The following is a 26705-nucleotide window of genomic DNA, read 5'->3' on the forward strand; positions in this document are numbered from 1 at the left end:
GAGAACAGGGTTGCTGTTTCTCTTGAGTTGGAGCAGGGCAGGGATGCTGTCCTATGAGCTCCACACTAGGACAGGGCTGCTGTACTAAGTGTTGTGAGGCAGTGCAGGGTTGCTGCACTAAAGTTTCTCTGGGAGGGTTGGAGGGATGCTCCATGTTAACTAAAGTGGTGCACTTGTTCTCAACTTTATTAGTTATCCCACAAAGAGGTACTTCCACCTCAGGGAGTACAGCTGTGCTAGCTGATGGTTCCCTTGGTATAGGTGCCACCCCAGGAGAGGTTTATCCCACCACAGGAATGGTATCCTGAATGGCAGGGTGGGTAGGGGATACTTTGATGCCCTTTTCACCTGTTGTTGGAGAAGGATCCTGAGTTTTGAGGCCTTTTTCTCTCCTTTGCTTTTTCATTTCAGCTGAATTGAGAGGAAGCAATTCTTCGGGGATACCCAGCATGGCTGCATGGTTATTAAACTCTACCTCAGCCCAACTTGAGGCCTCTAGGTCATTACCGAAGAGGCAGTCTACATGTAAGCTAGGTGATACTACCACCTGCTTAGGGCCAGTAACTTCACCCCAGCTAAACTGAATTATAGCTAAGGGAAGGAACTTAGTGGAGTTATGGACATCAATAATCTTGTATTATTGTCCAATGATGTGTTTTGCAGGAGACACTTGGTTTTCAGTCACCAAAGTGATACTGGCACCTGTGTCCTGTAGGCCTGAGGCTGAACACCATTTATCGAAACTGTCTGCCTGTACTTATCCATTGTAAGGGGACAAGGATCCATTGTGGCAAGGCCAATGCCACCAGGTGTGACGGAAACTTTCTTGGGACTGACAACCCAGTTTCTATGATGGACCCATAAGTGTACCCAACTACACCCTTATTTTGTCTGTTGCCAGCAGTCCCACCACTATTACCACTACTGCTAGGGGCAGTAGAGTTTGATGTATTAGTGGTGGTAGGCTCAGGGGGCTTACCTGGGCAGGACTTATCCCCTGGCCTATGGCCTATATTTTTACACATATAGCGCCAAGGCTTTTTAATGTGTGTAGGTTGTGTAGAAGAGGAATACGTTGATTTATCTCCACCACCTGAAGAGTGTTTAGGATTTGAAAGGATCTTTAGTTTTACCTTTATCCCCATGCTTATCCTGAGATTTCTCACCTTCTTTCTTTTTGCCATCCTTGTCACCTCCTGTATGAACTTTTCTGTTCACTCTTGTTCTGACCCATTTGTCTGCCTTCTTTCCCAATTCTTGGGGAGAGGTCAGATCTGAGTCTACCAAGTACTGGTGCAACAAATCAGACACACAATTGTTCAAAATATGCTCTCTCAGGATTAGATTATACAGGCTTTCATAGTCAGTCACCTTACTGCCATGTAACCAACCCTCCAAGGACTTCACTGAACAGTATACAAAGTCTGTCCAGTCTTGAGAGGACTCTTTTCTGGTGTCTCTGAACTTCATGCTGTATTGTTCAGAGGTTAAGCCAAATCCATCCAAGAGTGCATGCTTCAAAACTTTGTAGTTATTAGCATCACTTTCTCTGACAGTAAGGAGCATATCCCTACCCTTATCAGTGAAAGATAGCCTGCCTTTGAGGGACCAACTTTAACATACAGGCACACTCAAGTGCAGCAAACCACTTGTTAATGTCATCCCCCTCAATGTAAGGGGGGACTATCTTATGCAGGTTTCTGGAATCTTGCTCTATAACAGGATTGCTATCAAAAACACTGCTGCTGCCACCATGGGGAACTAACCCCAACCTCTGCCTTTCCCTTTCCACATCCAGAGATTCCCTGTCTAAGGCCAGCTGATGCTGTTTAAGGTTCAGCCTGGCCTCTTCCAACCTCAGCTTTCTGAGTTCCCTTTCCATTAAGTTATCCTCAGGGTGGGAGGCTTGGGAATTGTGAAACACAGAAGAAATATGGGAATTGACAGAGTTAGACCTGTCCCTAACTGGCTGGACTCTAGTAACCTGGCCTTTAGGAGTGAAAGGTGCCCTACTAATGTGTGACCCCCTCCCACTACCAGTGTCACTAGATGGCCTGTTAGCTGGCAGGACCTTGGAAGAACCCTCCCCAGCATCCTCAGGGGACTCCTCTGAGTCTTGCTGGGTACCCTCCTCCCCTACCTCCTGATCCTGGGATGGGCCAGAATGGTTCTGGTCACTTTCTAGGAGAAGGCTAAGGAGAAGATCTTTGGTAGGATTCTTATCAATTGCTAAACCCCTTTCAATGCAGAGACCCCTCAAACTTTTAAAGTTTAATCTACCATATGTTGCCTGGACAACTGTGGGAGTAAGTTATACTGCAGACATGATAGAAAGGGTTTAGGACAGAGAGAGAAAACAAGTTTTTGAACTTTTTGAAGAAAAGAGAAAACTTTTTCAAACTTTTTCAAACTTTTGAAAGTTTTCCGAAACTTTTCAGAAACTTTTTAGAAAGTTTTAGCGAAGGAAAGTTAAATGGTTTAGGTTACTGTGTATATTCTGAAGTATTTGGCATACGTTTTTCTTATGAGAAGCACCAATGACAGAGTGGTAAAGTAGTTACAAGTACTTACCCCACCGCTGCACTACCAATGTAGGAGGCTGGCCTGGCTTATAGTGGGTACCTTGTGGTACTTACACCTTGTGCCAGGTCCAATTATCCCTTATTAGTAGATTAGTAGTGTTCTAGCAGCTTAGGCTGACAGAGGTAGCTATAGCAGAGCAGCTTAGGCTGAACTAGGAGACATGCAAAGCTCATACCATACCACTTATATCATATAGCACTATACAATAAGAAACACAATACTCAGAGTTACTAAAAATAAAGGTACTTTATTTTAGTGACAATATGCCAAAACTATCTCAGAGGATATACTCCCTTAGGAGGTAAGTAAAATACACAAAATATACACACAAACCAAATTCAGGTAAGTAAAACACTTAGAAAAGTAATGCAAACACTGTAGAACACAATAGAATGCAATAGGAGACAATAGGCCTAAGGGCAACACAAACCATCTACTCCAAAAGTGGAATGCGGACCACGAATGGACCCCAGACCTAGTGTAGTGTGTAGAGGGTTGCTGGTAGTGTAAGAAAACACTAAGGGTGTCCAAGATACCCCTCTCCAAGACCCTGAAAAGTAGGAGTAAAGTTACCCTACTACGCCAGAAAGACAGTAAAGCCGAGATAGGGGATTCTGCAAAGGCAACAACTGACTGCAAAGCACTGACGACGGATTCCTGAACCTGAGGAGTTGCAAAGGAAGGGAACCAAGTCCAAGAGTCATGCAAGTGTCCAGGGGGTGCAGGAGCCCACTAAACCCCGGATGAAGGTGCAAAAGGGCTGCCTCCGGGTGAGAAGAAGAAGCCAAAGATTCTGCAACAACGGAAGGTGCCAGGAACTTCTCCTTTGGTCAGAAGATGTCCCATGCCGTGCAGGAGGATGCCGAGTTGTTTCCACACAAAAAGACCGCAAACAAGCCTTTCTAGCTGCAAGAGTCGCGGTTGAAGATAATGGGTGCTGCCAGGGCCCAGGAAAGACCAGGAGGTCGCCCCTTGGAGGAGAAGACAGAGGGGGTGCTCAGCAACAGAGAGAGCCCACGCAGAAGCAGGCAGCACCCACAGAAGCACTTGAACAGGCATTCAAGAAATCTAAGCACAGTGGTTGTCTCAACACAACAAAAGAGGGTCCCACAAAGCCGGTGGTCAACTCAGCAAGTTGGGCAATGCAGGACAGAGTGCTGGGGACCTAGGCTGTGCTGTGCATGAAGGAATCCTTGCAAAAGTGCACAGAAGCCCTAGAAGCTGCAGTTCACGCAGTACACAGGATTACTGTCTGGCGTGGGGAGGCAAGGACTTACCTCCACCAAATTTGGAAAGAAGGATCACTGGACTGTCGGGGTCACTTGGATCCAGCTCCTGTGTTCCAGGGTCCAACCTCGTCACGATGAGAGGGGACCCAGATGACAGGTGATGCAGATGTTTGGTGCCTGCGTTAGCAGGGGGAAGATTCTGTCGACCCACTGGAGATTTCTTCTTGGCTTCCAGTGCAGGGTGAAGGCAGACAGCCCTCAGAGCATGCACCACCAGGAAACAGTGGAGAAAGCCAGCAGGATTAGGCACTACAATGATGCTGGTAGTCTTCTTGCTACTTTGTTGCAGTTTTGCAGGCATCCTGGAGCAGTCAGCGGTCGATCCTTGGCAGAAGTTGAAGAGAGAGATGCAGAGGAACTCTGGTGAGCTCTTGTATTCATTATCTGAAGAGAAACCCACAGGAGAGACCCTAAATAGCCCTCAGAGGAGGATTGGCTACCTAACCAGGTAAGAGCCTATCAGGAAGGGTCTCCGACATCACCTGCTGGCACTGGCCACTCAGAGGTCTCCATTGTGCCCTCACACCTCTGCTTTCAAGATGCCAGAGGTCTGGGACACACAGGAGGAGCTCTGGGCACCACCCCGGGGGTGGTGATGGACAGGGGAGTGGTCACTCCCTTTTCCTTGGTCCAGTTTCGCACCAGAACAGGGGCTGGGGCATCCCTGAACCGGTGTAGGCTGGCTTGTGCAAGGAGGGCACCATCTGTGCCCTTCAAAACATTTCAGAAGCTGGGGGAGGCTACTCCTCCCCAGCCCGTAAACACCTATTTCCAAAGGGAGAGGGTGTAACACCCTCTCTCAGAGGAAATCCTTTGTTCTGCCTTCCTGGGACTGGGCTGCCCAGACCCCAGGAGGGCAGAAACCTGTCTGAGGGTTGGCAGCAGCGGTAGCTGCAGAGAAAACCCCAGACAGCTAGTTTGGCAGTACCCGGGGTCCATGTTGGAGCCCCGGGGATGCATGGGGTTGGCACCCCAACACCAAATTTGGCTTGGGGGACAATTCCATGATCTTAGACATGTTACATGGCCATGTTCAGAGTTACCATTGTCAAGCTACATATAGGTATTGGTATTGACCTATATGTAGTGCACATGTGTAATTGTGTCCCAGCACTCACAAAGTCCGGGGAAATTGCCCTGAACAATGTGAGGGCACCTTGGCTAGTGTCAGGGTGCCCTCACACTTAGTAACTTTGCACCTAACCTTCACTAAGTGAGGGTTAGACATATAGGTGACTTATAAGTTACTGAAGTGCAGTGTAAAACAGCTGTGAAATAATGTGGACGTTATTTCAATCAGGCTGCAGTGGAAGTCCTGTGTAATATTGGTCTGAGCTCCCTATGGGTGGCAAAAGAAATGCAGCAGCCCCTAGGGATCTCCTGGAACTCCAATACCCTGGGTACCTAGGTACCATATACTAGGGAATTATAAGGGTGTTCCAGTGTGCCAATCAGAATTGGTGACAATAGTCACTAGCCTGCAGTGATAATTTTAAAAGCAGAAGGAGTATATACACTGAGGTTCTGGTTAGCAGAGCCTCAGTGATGCAGTTAGGCACCACATAGGGAACATATATAGGCCACAAACGTATGAGCATTGGTGTCCTGGCTAGAAGGATCCCAGTGACACATATCAAACACACTGAGAACGTAGGGTTTCCACTATGAGCACTAGGGTCCTGGCAAGCAGGATCCCAGTGAGACAGTAAAAACACCCTGACAAATACTCACAAACAGGCCAAAAGTGGGGTAACAAGGCTAGAAAGAGGCTATCTTCCTACACTGTCAATGAAATGCTACAAGAGGGCCTGTACCACGTAATATACTACCCACATAAGTAGCCCCTTAAAACATGTTCCACGTCTGCTGTCACAGTCTGAATGCGGTTGGCAATATAACCCCTTTGTCAAGCTTAAACGCGACTTTTTATTGCATATAAGTGGCCCCAAAGGTAGACCCCAGGTAGCCCATAAGGCAGGGTGTATTGTAGTTAAAAGGTTGGACATATACGTTTAGGTTTTACATGTTCTGATAGTGAAAAATGTCTAAATTCATTTTCCACTATTGTGAGGCCTATCTATCCCATAGGATGACATTGGGTTACCTTATTACATTTAATAAATGCTAAGGATTGATTGGTGACAGATAAGCATTTCTTGTTTGAGATCTGAGAAATTGGAATTAACAATCCTCTTTAATGATAAAGTTGGATTTTACATTACAGTTTTGAAAATGCCACTTCTACAAAGTTGGCATTTTCCTGCCCTTAGCTTTTTGGTGCCTGCAGCCTGTCTTAGGTCACATGACTGGGTGTAACTGGCTGACTTTCTTAGCTCCTCCCACAGAGTCACACAATAGAGAGATTAGGTGTGCTTGAATGGGCCATCTGTTGGCAGAATCGGGGTGTAGGTGGTGGTGCTTACGGTGCCCAGATAGCCAAAATCCAAAATCAGGGACTTAGAATTTTTTTTGCTAAAAACTGCTATGAAAAACCAGGGCAGACCACGACCAGCCTGCTTATCGATCTGCCCAAGGTGCATCTCTGGTTGGCCTGACTTTGTGGCTGCTCCCACTACATTCTTCTCTGCAGCAGAAAATCCTGTTCAGTGGTCCATCAGCAAAGGGGTATCCGAGCCTCTGGAACTTTCATTGTCTACAGCCTCCTACCACATCCTACTGGAGATTTTCTACTCCTATAAAACTGACTAAGTCCAAATGTAGAAATTGTCAGCACAACTTCATCCAGCAGCTCACTGATGATGATGCTACCAACTCAATCAATCAATCAATTTATAAAGCGCGCTATGTACCCGTTAGGGTTTCAAGGCGCTGGGGGGGGGGGGTGCTGCTGCTATCGTTCGAAGAGCCATGTCTTGAGGAGTCTCCTGAAGGTGAGGAGGTCCTGGGTCTGGCGTAGTGAGGTGGGGAGAGAGTTCCAGGTCTTGGTGGCGAGGTAGGAGAAGGATCTGCCGCCAGAGGTCTTGCGCTGGATTCGGGGTACGATGGCGAGGGCAAGGTTGGCAGAGCGTAGTTGACGTGAGGGAACGTAGAAGTTGAGTCTGGAGTTCAGGTAGGTGGGTCCGGTGTTGTGTAGTGCCTTGTGTGCGTGGGTGAGGAGTTTAAAGGTGATCCTCTTGTCCACGGGGAGCCAGTGGAGGTCCTTCAGTTGGGGGGAGATGTGACACCGGCGGGGTATGTCGAGGATCAGGCGGGCGGATGCGTTCTGGATGCGTTGGAGTCGTTTGATGTCTTTTGTTGGGATGCCTGTGTAGAGTGCGTTGCCGTAGTCGAGTCTGCTACTGACGAGGGCTTGGGTCACCGTCTTTCTGGTTCCTGTTGGAATCCACTTGAAGATCCTGCGGAGCATGCGGAGGGTGTTAAAACAGGAAGAGGAGACAGCGTTGACCTGTTTGGACATGGTGAGAGCGGAGTCGAGGATGAAGCCGAGGTTTTGTGCGTGGCTGGCTGGCATCACCTGCAGCCTTGCCCCGCTGGACTTTACCTTCTCAGAACTTTTTCTCCAGAATTTATTCTAAGTCTGAACGTGAGCGCAACTGGGTCCAGTCCACTTCTTCTATCTGTCCTGTGCTCCATCGTGGTTGGCCATATTTATGACTAGATGTGCACAGATGGCACTTTGATCTTTTAGGTGCTAGTTTTTAATAACATTTTACAAATTCAGAACTTCTGTTCTATTGATTGGATTTTTTTCATTCTGGTGTTAAATAATTTATTAAAATCTACTTCATGTTTCTAAATTGATGTGGGATTTTTCTTGTGTTGTTCTTTTATTTTATTACTGTGTGTGTACTGAATAATTACTTTGGACATTTCTTCTGTGTCTGACAGCTTTCTCTGGCAAGCTACCCAGGGGTAAGCATAGGTTAATTTAGTTACTTTTTGTGGTTCACCCTTCCAGGGATTGTGGCTAGTGCTTGACCAAGGCTCACACCCCAGACAACCAACAACCCAATTTCTCACAGTTACCATATAGAAATTTCCACCATGACTGTAGAGTCCCTGTATGGTAAAATATACCAAAAGTTAAAAAAACTATTTACCTTAAAAAAGTAAAATTATGTTCATGTTAAATATTAATGTAAACTAATTGCACATATCTATTTTAAATATAGAATAAAATAAAAACAGCTGAAGCTCTCTTAACCCCTTTAGTGCGGGCATCAGCCACTGGCCGGCGCCCGCACTACCTCCCTGGTGCGGGTCACGACCAGTGGCCAACACCAAACAGGGGTGGTGAAAATCCTCAGGTGCAGCGTCTTTTTTTTTTTTAAAGCCCTGAGAGACACAGAAGAGCTTCCGTGTCTCCCCCTCGCCCCCCACCCGCCCTTGACATCACAGTGTTGTTTTCCCCATCGTAGCAGGAAGCAGCCGTAGGGCTGCTTCCTGCTCCGATGGGGAAATCGGCCCCAGGCAGCCTTCCCCACGTTCGGGAAGGCCTTGTATGAAAGGGGAGACTCTCCCCTTTCATACGAGGCCTTCCTGAACGCGTTTCCTGGCCCTCGATCGCAGCACAATTTTTCAAAAAATAAACACATTGACAGGGGGTTGCCCCTGGGCAGGGCGACCCCCTGTGGGAGCAATCTTTTTTTAGTAGTTGTAGGGTTTCCCTGGGGGCCATTTTGGCCCCCAAGGAAACCCTACAACTACCAAAAACAAATACTGATCTATATATATATATATATATATATATATATATATATATATATATAGATATATCAATCCATGTAGATAGATATATCTATCTACATGGATATATCTATAGATAGATCTATGTATATATATATAGGTCTATATATATATATATATATATATATATATATATATATATATATATATATATATATATATAGATCTATCTATAGATATCTCCATGTAGATAGATAGATCTATATAGAGATATATATATATATATATATAGATCACTTTTGTCAGGGCATGTGTGGTTTCCCTGAGGGCTGCAATCGGCCCCCAGGAAAACCAGACCCACATATAAAAGTGATATATATATACATAATATATATATATATATATATATATATATATATATATATTTGCCACCAGTTGTCTTGCAGTTGCAGCTTGCGTCTTCAAAGCAGTGCACATACTTCAACTGACGCATTTCAAGTGTAGCATTTAGGCAGCAATAAAAAAGTCAAGTAAGTCTTGTGATTATGTTTCTGCTACAAAAGGATCAGACTTTTGTCTAGTGGCAGTTTTATTGCCATGAAAAAGCACAGAAGGTTTATATGACTACTGCTAAGAGCAAACCTGTATGTTATGTAAATAGCTGAGTACATTAGTAAAGTCAGCCACTACCTGCGCTATAATACAAATGAAATGTATGTGCGTGGTGAGGGGTGGCTATGGAGAGATGAAGAGCACGTTTGTTGGGTGGTAATGAGGGAATCGGAGGAGGAGGACATGGGAGTGGGAGCACCAATAATGATTGTTGGACTGGGCGCAGGAGGTGCTAAAGACTGATGAATGGTATGTGACAAGGTGTTTGAGTGTCTTGAAAGAACGTGCTGATTGAGGGAAGAAGCGCAGGTAAGGTGGCCTCTACTGTTGCACATATTGCACACACCAGCAATTTTGTGACTGTCTTTTTAGGCTAGTGTTTTAGAGCAACAGTTTAGCCAATAGCAGAGATAGCATCTTGATGGAGGACTGCTGCTGACGTCACTCGGGTTATAGAGGACAGCTCTGACATAGGATCAGAGACTGAGTCAGCAGATACTGAAACAGCATCTGAGGGATAGGACAATGGCACACACTCTGGGAGTAAGTTTTCAGTTGGAGGAGCCCCATTGGATAACTCCTTCCTGTAAATTGTGAGGGAGGTGATGAGGGCAGTCCTGTTGTCCCTTCACAAGCACAGTGTGTGCAACAGGGCAATAGTGGGTTAGCCCAACCCAGAGAGCAGGTGAATGCGGGGGCAAGTACACAGAGGGTGCTCTCTTGGGAGCTCCCCAATTTAGTTCAGCCCTAAATTCCACTGCCAAAATTGTATTGTGGAGACATCAAAATTATCTATCACAAAACAAACTAGTTTTGTAAGGAAGGCACATGTGTTTTTGGTCCTGGGTTTGGCGGCTATATAGGGAAACATACTAAACCCAAACATTTCTGGAAACTAGACATCCGGGGGAGTCTACAGAGGTGTGACTTGTGTGGATTCCCCAAAGTTTTCTTACCGTGAATAACCTGCAAAGCTGAAATGTTGAATAAAAAGTCTATTTTTTCTGCATTTCTGTCACACAAACTACAGGAATATGCTATGATCCACAAAATTCATACCACCCTGTGATTCCTCACCTGTCCTGATAAAAACACTATCCCACTTGAGTGCCTATACCTAGTGCCAAGTGTAAGGAATGGATCACCCCAGGGTCAACAGTTGCCTCATGTAAATACAAACATTGACCGTTGTGTGATCTGTTACTGTCGCGGGCACTAGGCCCACTCACACAAGTGAGGTACCATTTTAATCGAGAGACTTGGGGGAATGCTGGGTGGAAGGACATTTGTGGCTCCTCTCAGATTCCAGAACTTTCTATCACCGAAATGTGAGGAAAAAGTGTTTTTTTTCCAAATAGCGAGGTTAGCAAAGGATTCTGGTTAACAGAACCTGATCAGAGCCCCACAAGTCACCCCATCTTGGATTACCCTAGGTGTCTAGTTTTCAAAACTGTGCAGGTTTGCTAGGTTTCCCTAGGTGCCAGCTGATCTAGAGGCCAAAATCCACAGCTAGGCACTTTGCAAAAAACTGTTTTGTTTTCTTTGTGAAAATGTGATGTGTCCACGTTGAGTTTTGGGGCATTTCCCATCACGGGCGCTGGGCCTACCCCCACAAGTGAGGTACCATTTTTATCAGGAGACTTAGGGGAACACTGTGTGCAAGGAAATTTGTGGCTCCTCTCAGATTCCAGAACTTTCTGTCACCAAAATGTGAGGAAAAGGTGTTTTTGTGGCCACATTTTGAGGTTTGCAAAGGTTTCTGGGTAACAGAACCTGATCAGAGCCCCACAAGTCACCCCATCTTGGATTTCCCTAGGTGTTTAGTTTTCAAAACTGTGTAGGTTTGCTAGGTTTCCCTAGGTGCCAGATGATCTAGAGGCCAAAATCCACAGCTAGGCACTTTGCAAAAACAGCTATGTTTTCTTTGTGAAAATGTGATGTGTCCACGTTGAGTTTTGGGGCATTTCCTGTCGCGGGCGCTGGGCCTACCCCCACAACTGAGGTACCATTTTTAATGGGAGACTTGGGGGAACACTGGGTGGAAGGAAATTTGTGGCTCCCCTCAGATTCCAGAACTTTCTGTCACCGAAATGTGAGGAAAAAGTGTTTTTTTGGCCACATTTTGAGGTTTGCAAAGGATTCTGGCTATCAGAACCTGGTCACAGCCCCACAAGTCAACCCATCTTCGATTCCCCTAGGTGTCTAGTTTTTAAAACTGTGCAGGTTTTCTAGGTTCCCCTAGGTGCCAGCTGAGCTAGAGGCCAAAATCCACAGCTAGGCACTTTGCAAAAAACTACTATGTTTTCTTTGTGAAAATGTGATGTGTCCACGTTGAGTTTTGGGGCATTTCCTGTCGCGGGCGCTGGCCCTACCCCCACAAGTGAGGTATTATTTTTATCGGGAGACTTGGGGGAACGCTGGGTGGAAGGAAATTTGTGGCTCTTCTCAGATTCCAGAACTTTCTGTCACCGAAATGTGAGGAAAAAGTGTTTTTGTGGCCACATTTTGAGGTTCGCAAAGGATTCTGGGTAACAGAACCTGATCAGAGCCCCACAAGTCACCCCATCTTGGATTCCCCTAGGTGTTTAGTTTTCAAAACTGTGTAGGTTTGCTAGGTTTCCCTAGGTGCCAGCTGAGCTAGTGGCCAAATCCACAGCTAGGCACTTTGCAAAAAACAGCTATGTTTTCTTTGTGAAAATGTGATGTGTCCACGTTGAGTTTTGGGGCATTTCCTGTCGTGGGCGCTGGGCCTACCCCCACAACTGAGGTACCATTTTTAATGGAAGACTTGGGGGAGCACTGGATGGAAGGAAATGTGTGGCTCCTCTCAGATTCCAGAACTTTCTGTCAGTGAAATGTGAGGAAAAATTGTTTTTTGGCCACATTTTGAGGTTTGCAAAGGATTCTGGGTAACAGAACCTGATCACAGCCCCACAAGTCACCCCATCTTGGATTCCCCTAGGTGTCTAGTTTTTAAAACTGTGCAGCTTTGCTAGGTTTCCCTAGGTGCCAGCTGAGCTAGAGACCAAAATCCACAGCTAGGCACTTTGCAAAAAACTGCTATGTTTTCTTTGTGAAAATGTGATATGTCCATGTTGTGTTTTGGGTCATTTCCTGTTGCGGGCACTAGGCCTACCCCCACAAGTGAGGTATCATTTTTATCGGGAGACTTGGGGGAACGCTGGGTGGAAGGAAATTTGCAGCTCCTCTCAGATTCAAGAACTTTCTGTCACCGAAATGTGAGGAAAAAGTGTTTTTGTGGCCACATTTTGAAGTTTGCAAAGGATTCTGGGTAACAGAACCTGATCAGAACCCCACAAGTCACCCCATCTTGGATTCCCCTAGGAGTTTAGTTTTCAAAACTGTGTAGGTTTGCTAGGTTTCCCTAGCTGCCAGCTGAGCTAGTGGCCAAAATCCACAGCTAGGCACTTTGCAAAAAACAGCTATGTTTTCTTTGTGAAAATGTGATGTGTCCACGTTGAGTTTTGGGGCATTTCCTGTCCCGGGCGCTGGACCTACTCCCACAACTGAGGTACTATTTTTAATGGGAGACTTGGGGGAACACTGGGTGGAAGGAAATTTGTGGCTCCTCTCAGATTCCAGAACTTTCTCTCACCGAAATGTGAGGAAAAGGTGTTTTTTGGCCACATTTTGAGGTTTGCAAAGGATTCTGGGTAACAGAACCTGATCACAGCCGTACTAGTCACCCCGTCTTGGATTCCCCTAGGTGTTTAGTTTTTAAAACTGTGCAGGTTTTCTAGGTATCCCTAGGTGCCAGCTGAGCTAGAGGCCAAAATCCACAGCTAGGCACTTTGCAAAAAACTGCTATGTTTTCTTTGTGAAAATGTGATATGTCCATGTTGTGTTTTGGGTCATTTCCTGTTGCGGGCACTAGGCCTACCCCCACAAGTGAGGTATTATTTTTATCGGGAGACTTGGGGGAACGCTGGGTGGATGGAAATTTGTGGCTCCTCTCAGATTCCAGAACTTTCTGTCACCGAAATGTGAGGAAAAAGTGTTTTTGTGCCCACATTTTGAGGTTTGCAAAGGATTCTGGGTAACAGAACCTGAGCAGAGCCCCACAAGTCACCCCATCTTGGATTCCCCTAGGTGTTTAGTTTTCAAAACTGTGTAGGTTTGCTAGGTTTCCCTAGCTGCCAGCTGAGCTAGTGGCCAAAATCCACAGCTAGGCACTTTGCAAAAAACAGCTATGTTTTCTTTGTGAAAATGTGATGTGTCCACGTTGAGTTTTGGGGCATTTCCTGTCCCGGGCGCTGGGCCTACTCCCACAACTGAGGTACTATTTTTAATGGGAGACTTGGGGGAACACTGGGTGGAAGGAAATTTGTGGCTCCTCTCAGATTCCAGAACTTTCTCTCACCGAAATGTGAGGAAAAGGTGTTTTTTGGCCACATTTTGAGGTTTGCAAAGGATTCTGGGTAACAGAACCTGATCACAGCCGTACTAGTCACCCCGTCTTGGATTCCCCTAGGTGTTTAGTTTTTAAAACTGTGCAGGTTTTCTAGGTATCCCTAGGTGCCAGCTGAGCTAGAGGCCAAAATCCACAGCTAGGCACTTTGCAAAAAACTGCTATGTTTTCTTTGTGAAAATGTGATATGTCCATGTTGTGTTTTGGGTCATTTCCTGTTGCGGGCACTAGGCCTACCCCCACAAGTGAGGTATTATTTTTATCGGGAGACTTGGGGGAACGCTGGGTGGAAGGAAATTTGTGGCTCCTCTCAGATTCCAGAACTTTCTGTCACCGAAATGTGAGGAAAAAGTGTTTTTGTGGCCACATTTTGAGGTTTGCAAAGGATTCTGGGTAACAGAACCTGATCAGAGCCCCACAAGTCACCCCATCTTGGATTCCCCTAGGTGTTTAGTTTTCAAAACTGTGTAGGTTTGCTAGGTTTCCCAGCTGCCAGCTGAGCTAGTGGCCAAAATCCACAGCTAGGCACTTTGCAAAAAACAGCTATGTTTTCTTTGTGAAAATGTGATGTGTCCACGTTGAGTTTTGGGGCATTTCCTGTCCCGGGCGCTGGGCCTACTCCCACAACTGAGGTACCATTTTTAATGGGAGACTTGGGGGAACACTGGGTGGAAGGAAATTTGTGGCTCCTCTCAGATTCCAGAACTTTCTGTCACCGAAATGTGAGGAAAAAGTGTTTTTGGCCACATTTTGAGGTTTGCAAAGGATTCTGGCTAACAGAACCTGATCACAGCCCCACAAGTCACCCCATCTTGGATTCCCCTAGGTGTCTAGTTTTTAAAACTGTGCAGGTTTGCTAGGTTTCCCTAGGTGCCAACTGAGCTAGAGGCCAAAATCCACAGCTAGGCACTTTGCAAAAAACTGCTATGTTTTCTTTGTTAAAATGTGATAGGTCCATGTTGTGTTTTGGGTCATTTCCTGTTGCGGGCACTAAGCCTACCCCCACAAGTGAGGTATCATTTTTATCGAGAGACTTGGGGGAACGCTGGGTGGAAGGAAATTAGTGGCTCCTCTCAGAATCCAGAACTTTCTGTCACCGAAATGTGAGGAAAAAGTGTTTTTGTGGCCACATTTTGAGGTTTGCAAAGGATTCTGGGTAACCAAACCTGATCAGAGCGCCTCAAGTCACCCCATCTTGGATTCCCCTAGATGTTTAGTTTTCAAAACTGTGTATGTTTGCTAGGTTTCTCTAGGTGCCAGCTGAGCTACAGGCCAAAATCCACAGCTAGGCACTTTGCAAAAAACAGCTATGTTTTCTTTGTGAAAATGTGATGTGTCCACGTCTGGATTTGGGGCATTTCCTGTCGCGGGCGCTGGGCCTACCCCCACAACTGAGGTACCATTTTTAATGGGAGACTTGGGGGAACACTGGGTGGAAGGAAATTTGTGGCTCCTCTCAGATTCCAGAACTTTCTGTCACCGAAATGTGAGGAAAAGGTGTTTTTTGGCCACATTTTGAGGTTTGCAAAGGATTCTGGGTAACAGAACCTGATCACAGCCGTACTAGTCACCCCATCTTGGATTCCCCTAGGTGTTTAGTTTTCAAAACTGTGTAGGTTTGCTAGGTTTCCCTAGCTGCCAGCTGAGCTAGTGGCCAAAATCCACAGCTAGGCACTTTGCAAAAAAACAGCTATGTTTTCTTTGTGAAAATGTGATGTGTCCACGTTGAGTTTTGGGGCATTTCCTGTCCCGGGCGCTGGGCCTACTCCCACAACTGAGGTACTATTTTTAATGGGAGACTTGGGGGAACACTGGGTGGAAGGAAATTTGTGGCTCCTCTCAGATTCCAGAACTTTCTCTCACCGAAATGTGAGGAAAAGGTGTTTTTTGGCCACATTTTGAGGTTTGCAAAGGATTCTGGGTAACAGAACCTGATCACAGCCGTACTAGTCACCCCGTCTTGGATTCCCCTAGGTGTTTAGTTTTTAAAACTGTGCAGGTTTTCTAGGTATCCCTAGGTGCCAGCTGAGCTAGAGGCCAAAATCCACAGCTAGGCACTTTGCAAAAAACTGCTATGTTTTCTTTGTGAAAATGTGATATGTCCATGTTGTGTTTTGGGTCATTTCCTGTTGCGGGCACTAGGCCTACCCCCACAAGTGAGGTATTATTTTTATCGGGAGACTTGGGGGAACGCTGGGTGGAAGGAAATTTGTGGCTCCTCTCAGATTCCAGAACTTTCTGTCACCGAAATGTGAGGAAAAAGTGTTTTTGTGGCCACATTTTGAGGTTTGCAAAGGATTCTGGGTAACAGAACCTGATCAGAGCCCCACAAGTCACCCCATCTTGGATTCCCCTAGGTGTTTAGTTTTCAAAACTGTGTAGGTTTGCTAGGTTTCCCAGCTGCCAGCTGAGCTAGTGGCCAAAATCCACAGCTAGGCACTTTGCAAAAAACAGCTATGTTTTCTTTGTGAAAATGTGATGTGTCCACGTTGAGTTTTGGGGCATTTGCTGTCCCGGGCGCTGGGCCTACTCCCACAACTGAGGTACCATTTTTAATGGGAGACTTGGGGGAACACTGGGTGGAAGGAAATTTGTGGCTCCTCTCAGATTCCAGAACTTTCTGTCACCGAAATGTTAGGAAAAGGTGTTTTTTGGCCACATTTTGAGGTTTGCAAAGGATTCTGGGTAACAGAACCTGATCACAGCCGTACTAGTCACCCCGTCTTGGATTCCCCTAGGTGTTTAGTTTTTAAAACTGTGCATGTTTTCTAGGTATCCCTAGGTGCCAGCTGAGCTAGAGGCCAAAATCCACAGCTCGGCACTTTGCAAAAAACTGCTATGTTTTCTTTGTGAAAATGTGATATGTCCATGTTGTGTTTTGGGTCATTTCCTGTTGCGGGCACTAGGCCTACCCCGACAAGTGAGGTATTATTTTTATCGGGAGACTTGGGGGAACGCTGGGTGGATTGAAATTTGTGGCTCCTCTCAGATTCCAGAACTTTCTGTCACCGAAATGTGAGGAAAAAGTGTTTTTGTGGCCACATTTTGAGGTTTGCAAAGGATTTTGGGTAACAGAACCTGATCAGAGCCCCATAAGTCACCCCATCTTGGATTCCCCTAGGTGTTTAGTTTTCAAAAGTGTGTAGGTTTGCTAGATTTCCCTAGCTGCCAGCTGAGCTAGTGGCCAAAATCCACAGCTAGGCACTTTGCAAAAAACAGCTATGTTTTCTTTGTGAAAATGTGATGTGTCCACGTTGAGTTTTGGGGCATTTCCTGTCCCGGGCGCTGGGCCTACTCCCACAACTGAGGTACCATTTTTATTGGGAGACTTGGGAGAACACTGGGTGGAAGGAAATTTGTGGCTCCTCTCAGATTCCAGGACTTTCTGTCACCGAAATGTGAGGAAAAAGTGTTTTTTGGCCACATTTTGAGGTTTGCAAAGGATTCTGGCTAACAGAACCTGATCACAGCCCCACAAGTTACCCCATCTTGGATTCCCCTAGGTGTCTAGTTTTTAAAACTGTGCAGGTTTGCTAGGTTTTCCTAGGTGCCAACTGAGCTAGAGGCCAAAATCCACAGCTCGGCACTTTGCAAAAAGCTGCTATGTATTCTTTGTTAAAATGTGATATGTCCATGTTGTATTTTGTGTCATTTCCAGTTGCGGGCACTAAGCCTACCCCCACAAGTGAGGTATCATTTTTATCGAGAGACTTGGGGGAACGCTGGGTGGAAGGAAATTTGTGGCTCCTTTCAGAATCCAGAACTTTCTGTCACCGAAATGTGAGGAAAAAGTGTTTTTGTGGCCACATTTTGAGGTTTGCAAAGGATTCTGGGTAACCGAACCTGATCAGAGCCCCTCAAGTCACCCCATCTTGGATTCCCCTAGGTGTTTAGTTTTCAAAACTGTGTAGGTTTGCTAGGTTTACCTAGGTGCCAGATGATCTAGAGGCCAAAATCCACAGCTAGGCACTTTGCAAAAACAGCTATGTTTTCTTTGTGAAAATGTGATGTGTCCACGTTGAGTTTTGGGGCATTTCCTATCGCGGGCGCTGGGCCTACTCCCACAACTGAGGTACCATTTTTAATGGGAGACTTGGGGGAACACTGGGTGGAAGGAAATTTGTGGCTCCTCTCAGATTCCAGAACTTTCTGTCACCGAAATGTGAGGAAAAAGTTTTTTTTTTGGCCTCATTTTGAGGTTTGCAAAGGATTCTGGCTAACAGAACCTGATCAGAGCCCCACAAGTCACCCCATCTTGGATTCCCCTAGGAGTTTAGTTTTCAAAACTGTGTAGGTTTGCTAGGTTTCCCTAGCTGCCAGCTGAGCTAGTGGCCAAAATCCACAGCTAGGCACTTTGCAAAAAACAGCTATGTTTTCTTTGTGAAAATGTGATGTGTCCACGTTGAGTTTTGGGGCATTTCCTGTCCCGGGCGCTGGGCCTACTCCCACAACTGAGGTACCATTTTTAATGGGAGACTTGGGGGAACACTGGGTGGAAGGAAATTTGTGGCTCCTCTCAGATTCCAGAACTTTCTGTCACCGAAATGTTAGGAAAAGGTGTTTTTTGGCCACATTTTGAGGTTTGCAAAGGATTCTGGGTAACAGAACCTGATCACAGCCGTACTAGTCACCCCGTCTTGGATTCCCCTAGGTGTTTAGTTTTTAAAACTGTGCAGGTTTTCTAGGTATCCCTAGGTGCCAGCTGAGCTAGAGGCCAAAATCCACAGCTCGGCACTTTTCAAAAAACTGCTATGTTTTCTTTGTGAAAATGTGATATGTCCATGTTGTATTTTGGGTCATTTCCTGTTGCGGGCACTAGGCCTACCCCGACAAGTGAGGTATTATTTTTATCGGGAGACTTGGGGGAACGCTGGGTGGATTGAAATTTGTGGCTCCTCTCAGATTCCAGAACTTTCTGTCACCGAAATGTGAGGAAAAAGTGTTTTTGTGGCCACATTTTGAGGTTTGCAAAGGATTCTGGGTAACAGAACCTGATCAGAGCCCCACAAGTCACCCCATCTTGGATTCCCCTAGGTGTTTAGTTTTCGAAACTGTGTAGGTTTGCTAGGTTTCCCTAGCTGCCAGCTGAGCTAGTGGCCAAAATCCACACCTAGGCACTTTGCAAAAAACAACTATGTTTTCTTTGTGAAAATGTGATGTGTCCACGTTGAGTTTTGGGGCATTTCCTGTCCCGGGCGCTGGGCCTACTCCCACAACTGAGGTACCATTTTTATTGGGAGACTTGGGAGAACACTGGGTGGAAGGAAATTTGTGGCTCCTCTCAGATTCCAGGACTTACTGTCACCGAAATGTGAGGAAAAAGTGTTTTTTGGCCACATTTTGAGGTTTGCAAAGGATTCTGGCTAACAGAACCTGATCACAGCCCCACAAGTTACCCCATCTTGGATTCCCCTAGGTGTCTAGTTTTTAAAACTGTGCAGGTTTGCTAGGTTTCCCTAGGTGCCAACTGAGCTAGAGGCCAAAATCCACAGCTAGGCACTTTGCAAAAAGCTGCTATGTTTTCTTTGTTAAAATGTGATATGTCCATGTTGTATTTTGTGTCATTTCCAGTTGCGGGCACTAAGCCTACCCCCACAAGTGAGGTATCATTTTTATCGAGAGACTTGGGGGAACGCTGGGTGGAAGGAAATTTGTGGCTCCTTTCAGAATCCAGAACTTTCTGTCACCGAAATGTGAGGAAAAAGTGTTTTTGTGGCCACATTTTGAGGTTTGCAAAGGATTCTGGGTAACCGAACCTGATCAGAGCCCCTCAAGTCACCCCATCTTGGATTCCCCTAGGTGTTTAGTTTTCAAAACTGTGTAGGTTTGCTAGGTTTACCTAGGTGCCAGATGATCTAGAGGCCAAAATCCACAGCTAGGCACTTTGCAAAAACAGCTATGTTTTCTTTGTGAAAATGTGATGTGTCCACGTTGAGTTTTGGGGCATTTCCTATCGCGGGCGCTGGGCCTACTCCCACAACTGAGGTACCATTTTTAATGGGAGACTTGGGGGAACACTGGGTGGAAGGAAATTTGTGGCTCCTCTCAGATTCCAGAACTATCTGTCACCGAAATGTGAGGAAAAAGTGTTTTTTTTGGCCACATTTTGAGGTTTGCAAAGGATTCTGGCTAACAGAACCTGATCACAGCCCCACAAGTCACCCCATCTTGGATTCCCCTAGGTGTCTAGTTTTTAAAACTGTGCAGGTTTTCTAGGTTTCCCTAGGTGCCAGCTGAGCTAGAGGCCAAAATCCATAGCTAGGCACTTTGCAAAAAACTACTATGTTTTCTTTGTGAAAATGTGATATGTCCATGTTGTGTTTTGGGACATTTCCTCTCGCGGGCACTAGGCCTACCCCCACAAGTGAGGTATTATTTTTATCGGGAGACTTGGGGGAACGCTGGGTGGAAGGAAATTTGTGGCTCTTCTCAGATTCCAGAACTTTCTGTCACCGAAATGTGAGGAAAAAGTGTTTTTGTGGCCACATTTTGAGGTTTGCAAAGGATTCTGGGTAACAGAACCTGATCAGAGCCCCACAAGTCACCCCATCTTGGATTCCCCTAGGTGTTTAGTTTTCAAAACTGTGTAGGTTTCCTAGGTTTCCCTAGCTGCCAGCTGAGCTAGTGGCCAAAATCCACAGCTAGGCACTTTGCAAAAAACAGCTATGTTTTCTTTTTGAAAATGTGTTGTGTCCACGTTGAGTTTTGGGGCATTTCCTGTCGCGGGCGCTGGGCCTACTCCCACAACTGAGGTACCATTTTTAATGGGAGACTTGGGGGAACACTGGGTGGAAGGAAATTTGTGGCTCCTCTCAGATTCCAGAACTTTCTGTCACCGAAATGTGAGGAAAAGGTGTTTTTTGGCCACATTTTGAGGTTTGCAAAGGATTCTGGGTAACAGAACCTGATCACAGCACCACTAGTCACCCCGTCTTAGATTCCCCTAGGTGTCTAGTTTTTAAAACTGAGCAGGTTTTCTAGGTATCCCTAGGTGCCAGCTGAGCTAGAGGCCAAAATCCATAGCTATGCACTTTGCAAAAAACTACTATGTTTTCTTTGTGAAAATGTGATATGTCCATGTTGTGTTTTGGGTCATTTCCTGTCGCGGGCACTAGGCCTACCCCCACAAGTGAGGTATTATTTTTATCGGGAGACTTGGGGGAACGCTGGGTGGAAGGAAATTTGTGGCTCTTCTCAGATTCCAGAACTTTCTGTCACCGAAATGTGAGGAAAAAGTGTTTTTGTGGCCACATTTTGAGGTTTGCAAAGGATTCTGGGTAACAGAACCTGATCAGAGCCCCACAAGTCACCCCATCTTGGATTCCCCTAGGTGTTTAGTTTTCAAAACTGTGTAGGTTTGCTAGGTTTCCCTAGCTGCCAGCTGAGCTAGTGGCCAAAATCCACAGCTAGGCACTTTGCAAAAAACAGCTATGTTTTCTTTGTGAAAATGTGATGTGTCCACGTTGAGTTTTGGGGCATTTCCTGTCCCGGGCGCTGGGCCTACTCCCACAACTGAGGTACCATTTTTAGTGGGAGACTTGGGGGAACACTGGGTTGAAGGAAATTTGTGGCTCCTCTCAGATTCCAGAACTTTCTCTCACCGAAATGTGAGGAAAAGGTGTTTTTTGGCCACATTTTGAGGTTTGCAAAGGATTCTGGGTAACAGAACCTGATCACAGCCCCACTAGTCACCCCGTCTTAGATTCCCCTAGGTGTCTAGTTTTTAAAACTGTGCAGGTTTTCTAGGTATCCCTAGGTGCCAGCTGAGCTAGAGGCCAAAATCCACAGCTAGGCACTTTGCAAAAAACTGCTATGTTTTCTTTGTGAAAATGTGATATGTCCATGTTGTGTTTTGGGTCATTTCCTGTTGCGGGCACTAGGCCTACCCCCACAAGTGAGGTATTATTTTTATCGGGAGACTTGGGGGAACGCTGGGTGGAAGGAAATTTGAGGCTCCTCTCAGATTCCAGAACTTTCTGTCACCGAAATGTGAGGAAAAAGTGTTTTTGTGGCCACATTTTGAGGTTTGCAAAGGATTCTGGGTAACAGAACCTGATCAGAACCCCACAAGTCACCCCATCTTGGATTCCCCTAGGTGTTTAGTTTTCAAAACTGTGTAGGTTTGCTAGGTTTCCCTAGCTGCCAGCTGAGCTAGTGGCCAAAATCCACAGCTAGGCACTTTGCAAAAAACAGCTATGTTTTCTTTGTGAAAATGTGATGTGTCCACGTTGAGTTTTGGGGCATTTCCTGTCCCGTGCGCTGGGCCTACTCCCACAACTGAGGTACCATTTTTAATGGGAGACTTGGGGGAACACTGGGTGGAAGGAAACTTGTGGCTCCTCTCAGATTCCAGAACTTTCTGTCACCGAAATGTGAGGAAAAAGTGTTTTTTGGCCACATTTTGAGGTTTGCAAAGGATTCTGGCTAACAGAACCTGATCACAGCCCCACTAGTCACCCCGTCTTAGATTCCCCTAGGTGTCTAGTTTTTAAAACTGTGCAGGTTTTCAAGGTATCCCTAGGTGCCAGCTGAGCTAGAGGCCAAAATCCACAGCTAGGCACTTTGCAAAAAACTGCTATGTTTTCTTTGTGAAAATGTGATATGTCCATGTTGTGTTTTGGGTCATTTCCTGTTGCGGGCACTAGGCCTACCCCCACAAGTGAGGTATTATTTTTATCGGGAGACTTGGGGGAACGCTGGGTGGAAGGAAATTTGAGGCTCCTCTCAGATTCCAGAACTTTCTGTCACCGAAATGTGAGGAAAAAGTGTTTTTGTGGCCACATTTTGAGGTTTGCAAAGGATTCTGGGTAACAGAACCTGATCAGAACCCCACAAGTCACCCCATCTTGGATTCCCCTAGGTGTTTAGTTTTCAAAACTGTGTAGGTTTGCTAGGTTTCCCTAGCTGCCAGCTGAGCTAGTGGCCAAAATCCACAGCTAGGCACTTTGCAAAAAACAGCTATGTTTTCTTTGTGAAAATGTGATGTGTCCACGTTGAGTTTTGGGGCATTTCCTGTCCCGTGCGCTGGGCCTACTCCCACAACTGAGGTACCATTTTTAATGGGAGACTTGGGGGAACACTGGGTGGAAGGAAACTTGTGGCTCCTCTCAGATTCCAGAACTTTCTGTCACCGAAATGTGAGGAAAAAGTGTTTTTTGGCCACATTTTGAGGTTTGCAAAGGATTCTGGCTAACAGAACCTGATCACAGCCCCACTAGTCACCCCATCTTGGATTCCCCTAGGTGTTTAGTTTTCAAAACTGTGTAGGTTTGCTAGGTTTCCCTAGGTGCCAGCTGAGCTAGAGGCCAAAATCCACAGCTAGGCACTTTGCAAAAAACAGCTATGTTTTCTTTGTGAAAATGTGATATGTCCACTTTGTGTTTTGGGGCATTTCCTGTCGCGTGCGCTGGGCCTACCCCCACAAGTGAGGTACCATTGTTACCGGGAGACTTGGGGGAATGCTGGGTGGAAGGGAATTTGTGGCTCCTCTCAGATTCCAGAACTTTCTGTCACCGAAATGTGAGGAAAAAGTGTTTTTGTGGCCATATTTTGAGATTTGCAAAGGATTCTGGCTAACAGAACCTGATCACAGCCACACAAGTCACCCCACCTTGGATTCCCCTAGGTGTCTAGTTTTCAAAACTGTGCAGGTTTGCTAGGTTTCCCTAGGTGCCGGCTGAGGTAGAGGCCAAAATCCACAGCTAGGCACTTTGCAGAAAACAGCTCTATTTTCTTTGTGAAAGTGTGATGTGTCCATGTTGTGTTTTGGGGCATTTCCTGTTGCGGGCACTAGGCCTACCCATACAAGTGAGGTATCATTTTTATCGGGAGTCTTGGGGGAACACTGCATGGAAGGAAATTTGTGGCTCCTCTCAGATACCAGAACTTTCTGTCACCGAAATGTGAGGAAAAAATGTTTTTTTTGCACACATTTTGAGGTTTACAAAGGATTCTGGGTAACCGAACCTGATCAGAGTCCCTCAAGTCACCCCATCTTGGATTCCCCTAGGTGTTTAGTTTTCAAAACTGTGTAGGTTTGCTAGGTTTCCCTAGGTGCCAGATGATCTAAAGGCCAAAATCCACAGCTAGGCACTTTGCAAAAACAGCTATGTTTTCTTTATGAAAATGTGATGTGTCCACGTTGAGTTTTGGGGCATTTCCTGTCGCGGGCGCTGGGCCTACCCCCACAACTGAGGTACCATTTTTAATGGGAGACTTGGGGGAACACTGGGTGGAAGGAAATTTGTAGCTCCTCTCAGATTCCAGAACTTTCTGTCACCGAAATGTGAGGAAAAAGTTTTTTTGGGCCACATTTCGAGGTTTGCAAAGGATTCTGGCTAACAGAACCTGATCACAGCCCCACAAGTCACCCCATCTTGCATTCCCCTAGGTGTCTAGTTTTTAGAACTGTGCAGGTTTGCTAGGTTTCCCAAGGTGCCAGCTGAGCTAGAGACCAAAATCCACAGCTAGGCACTTTGCAAAAAAATGCTATGTTTTCCTTGTTAAAATGTGATATGTCCATGTTGTGTTTTGGGTCATTTCCTGTTGCGGGCACTAAGCCTACCCCCACAAGTGAGGTATCATTTTTATCGAGAGACTTGGGGGAGCACTGGATGGAAGGAAATTTGTGGCTCCTCTCAGATTCCAGAACTTTCTGTCAGCGAAATATGAGGGAAAAGTGTTTTTTGGCCACATTTTGAGGTTTGCAAAGGATTCTGGGTAACAGAACCTGATCACAGCCCCACAAGTCACCCCATCTTGGATTCCCCTAGGTGTCTAGTTTTTAAAACTGTGCAGGTTTGCTAGGTTTCCCTAGGTGCCAACTGAGCTAGAGGCCAAAATCCACAGCTAGGCACTTTGCAAAAAAATGCTATGTTTTCCTTGTTAAAATGTGATATGTCCATGTAGTGTTTTGGGTAATTTCCTGTTGCGGGCACTAAGCCTACCCCCACAAGTGAGGTATCATTTTTATCGAGAGACTTGGGGGAACGCTGGGTGGAAGGAAATTTGTGGCTCCTCTCAGAATCCAGAACTTTCTGTCACCGAAATGTGAGGAAAAAGTGTTTTTGTGGCCACATTTTGAGGTTTGCAAAGGATTCTGGGTAACCGAACCTGATCAGAGCCCCTCAAGTCACCCCATCTTGGATTCCCCTAGGTGTTTAGTTTTCAAAACTGTGTAGGTTTGCTAGGTTTACCTAGGTGCCACATGATCTAGAGGCCAAAATCCACAGCTAGGCACTTTGCAAAAACAGCTATGTTTTCTTTGTGAAAATGTGATGTGTCCACGTTGAGTTTTGGGGCATTTCCTGTCGCGGGCGCTGGGCCTACTCCCACAACTGAGGTACCATTTTTAATGGGAGACTTGGGGGAACACTGGGTGGAAGGAAATTTGTGGCTCCTCTCAGATTCCAGAACTTTCTGTCACCGAAATGTGAGGAAAAAGTGTTTTTTGGCCACATTTTGAGGTTTGCAAAGGATTCTGGCTAACAGAACCTGATCACAGCCCCACAAGTCACCCCATCTTGGATTCCCCTAGGTGTCTAGTTTTTAGAACTGTGCAGGTTTGCTAGGTTTCCCAAGGTGCCAGCTGAGCTAGAGGCCAAAATCGACAGCTAGGCACTTTGCAAAAAACAGCTATGTTTTCTTTGTGAAAATGTGATGTGTCAATGTTGAGTTTTGGGGCATTTCCTGTTGCAGGCGCTTCGCCTACCCCCACAACTGAGGTACCATTTTTAATGGAAGACTTGGGGAGTACTGGATGGAAGGAAATTTGTGGCTCCTCTCAGATTCCAGAACTTTCTGTCAGCGAAATATGAGGAAAAAGTGTTTTTTGGCCACATTTTGAGGTTTGCAAAGGATTCTGGGTAACAGAACCTGATCACAGCCCCACAAGTCACCCCATCTTGGATTCCCCTAGGTGTCTAGTTTTTAAAACTGTGCAGGTTTGCTAGGTTTCCCTAGGTGCCAACTGAGCTAGAGGCCAAAATCCACAGCTAGGCACTTTGCAAAAAAAGGCTATGTTTTCTTTGTTAAAATGTGATATGTCCATGTTGTGTTTTGGGTCATTTCCTGTTGCGGGCACTAAGCCTACCCCCACAAGTGAGGTGTCATTTTTATCGAGAGACTTGGGGGAACGCTGGGTGGAAGGAAATTTGTGGCTCCTCTCAGAATCCAGAACTTTCTGTCACCGAAATGTGAGGAAAAAGTGTTTTTGTGGCCACATTTTGAGGTTTGCAAAGGATTCTGGGTAACCGAACCTGATCAGAGCCCCTCAAGTCACCCCATCTTGGATTCCCCTAGGTGTTTAGTTTTCAAAACTGTGTAGGTTTGCTAGGTTTACCTAGGTGCCACATGATCTAGAGGCCAAAATCCACAGCTAGGCACTTTGCAAAAACAGCTATGTTTTCTTTGTGAAAATGTGATGTGTCCACGTTGAGTTTTGGGGCATTTCCTGTCGCGGGCGCTGGGCCTACTCCCACAACTGAGGTACCATTTTTAATGGGAGACTTGGGGGAACAATGGGTGGTAGGAAATTTGTGGCTCCTCTCAGATTCCAGAACTTTCTGTCACCGAAATGTGAGGAAAAAGTGTTTTTTGGCCACATTTTGAGGTTTGCAAAGGATTCTGGCTAACAGAACCTGATCACGGCCCTACAAGTTACCCCATCTTGGATTCCCCTAGGTGTCTAGTTTTTAAAACTGTGCAGGTTTTCTAGGTTTCCCTAGGTGCCAGCTGAGCTAGAGGCCAAAATCTATAGCTAGGCATTTTGCAAAAAACTACTATGTTTTCTTTGTGAAAATGTGATATGTCCAGGTTGTGTTTTGGGTCATTTCCTGTCGCGGGCACTAGGCCTACCCCCACAAGTGAGGTATTATTTTTATCGGGAGACTTGGGGGAACGCTGGGTGGAAGGAAATTTGTGGCTCTTCTCAGATTCCAGAACTTTCTGTCACCGAAATGTGAGGAAAAAGTGTTTTTGTGGCCACATTTTGAGGTTTGCAAAGGATTCTGGGTAACAGAACCTGATCAGAGCCCCACAAGTCACCCCATCTTGGATTCCCCTAGGTGTTTAGTTTTCAAAACTGTGTAGGTTTGCTAGGTTTCCCTAGCTGCCAGCTGAGCTAGTGGCCAAAATCCACAGCTAGG

This window comes from Pleurodeles waltl, chromosome 2_2 (genome assembly GCF_031143425.1).
Source record: "Pleurodeles waltl isolate 20211129_DDA chromosome 2_2, aPleWal1.hap1.20221129, whole genome shotgun sequence".
Classification (NCBI taxonomy): Eukaryota; Metazoa; Chordata; class Amphibia; order Caudata; family Salamandridae; genus Pleurodeles; species Pleurodeles waltl.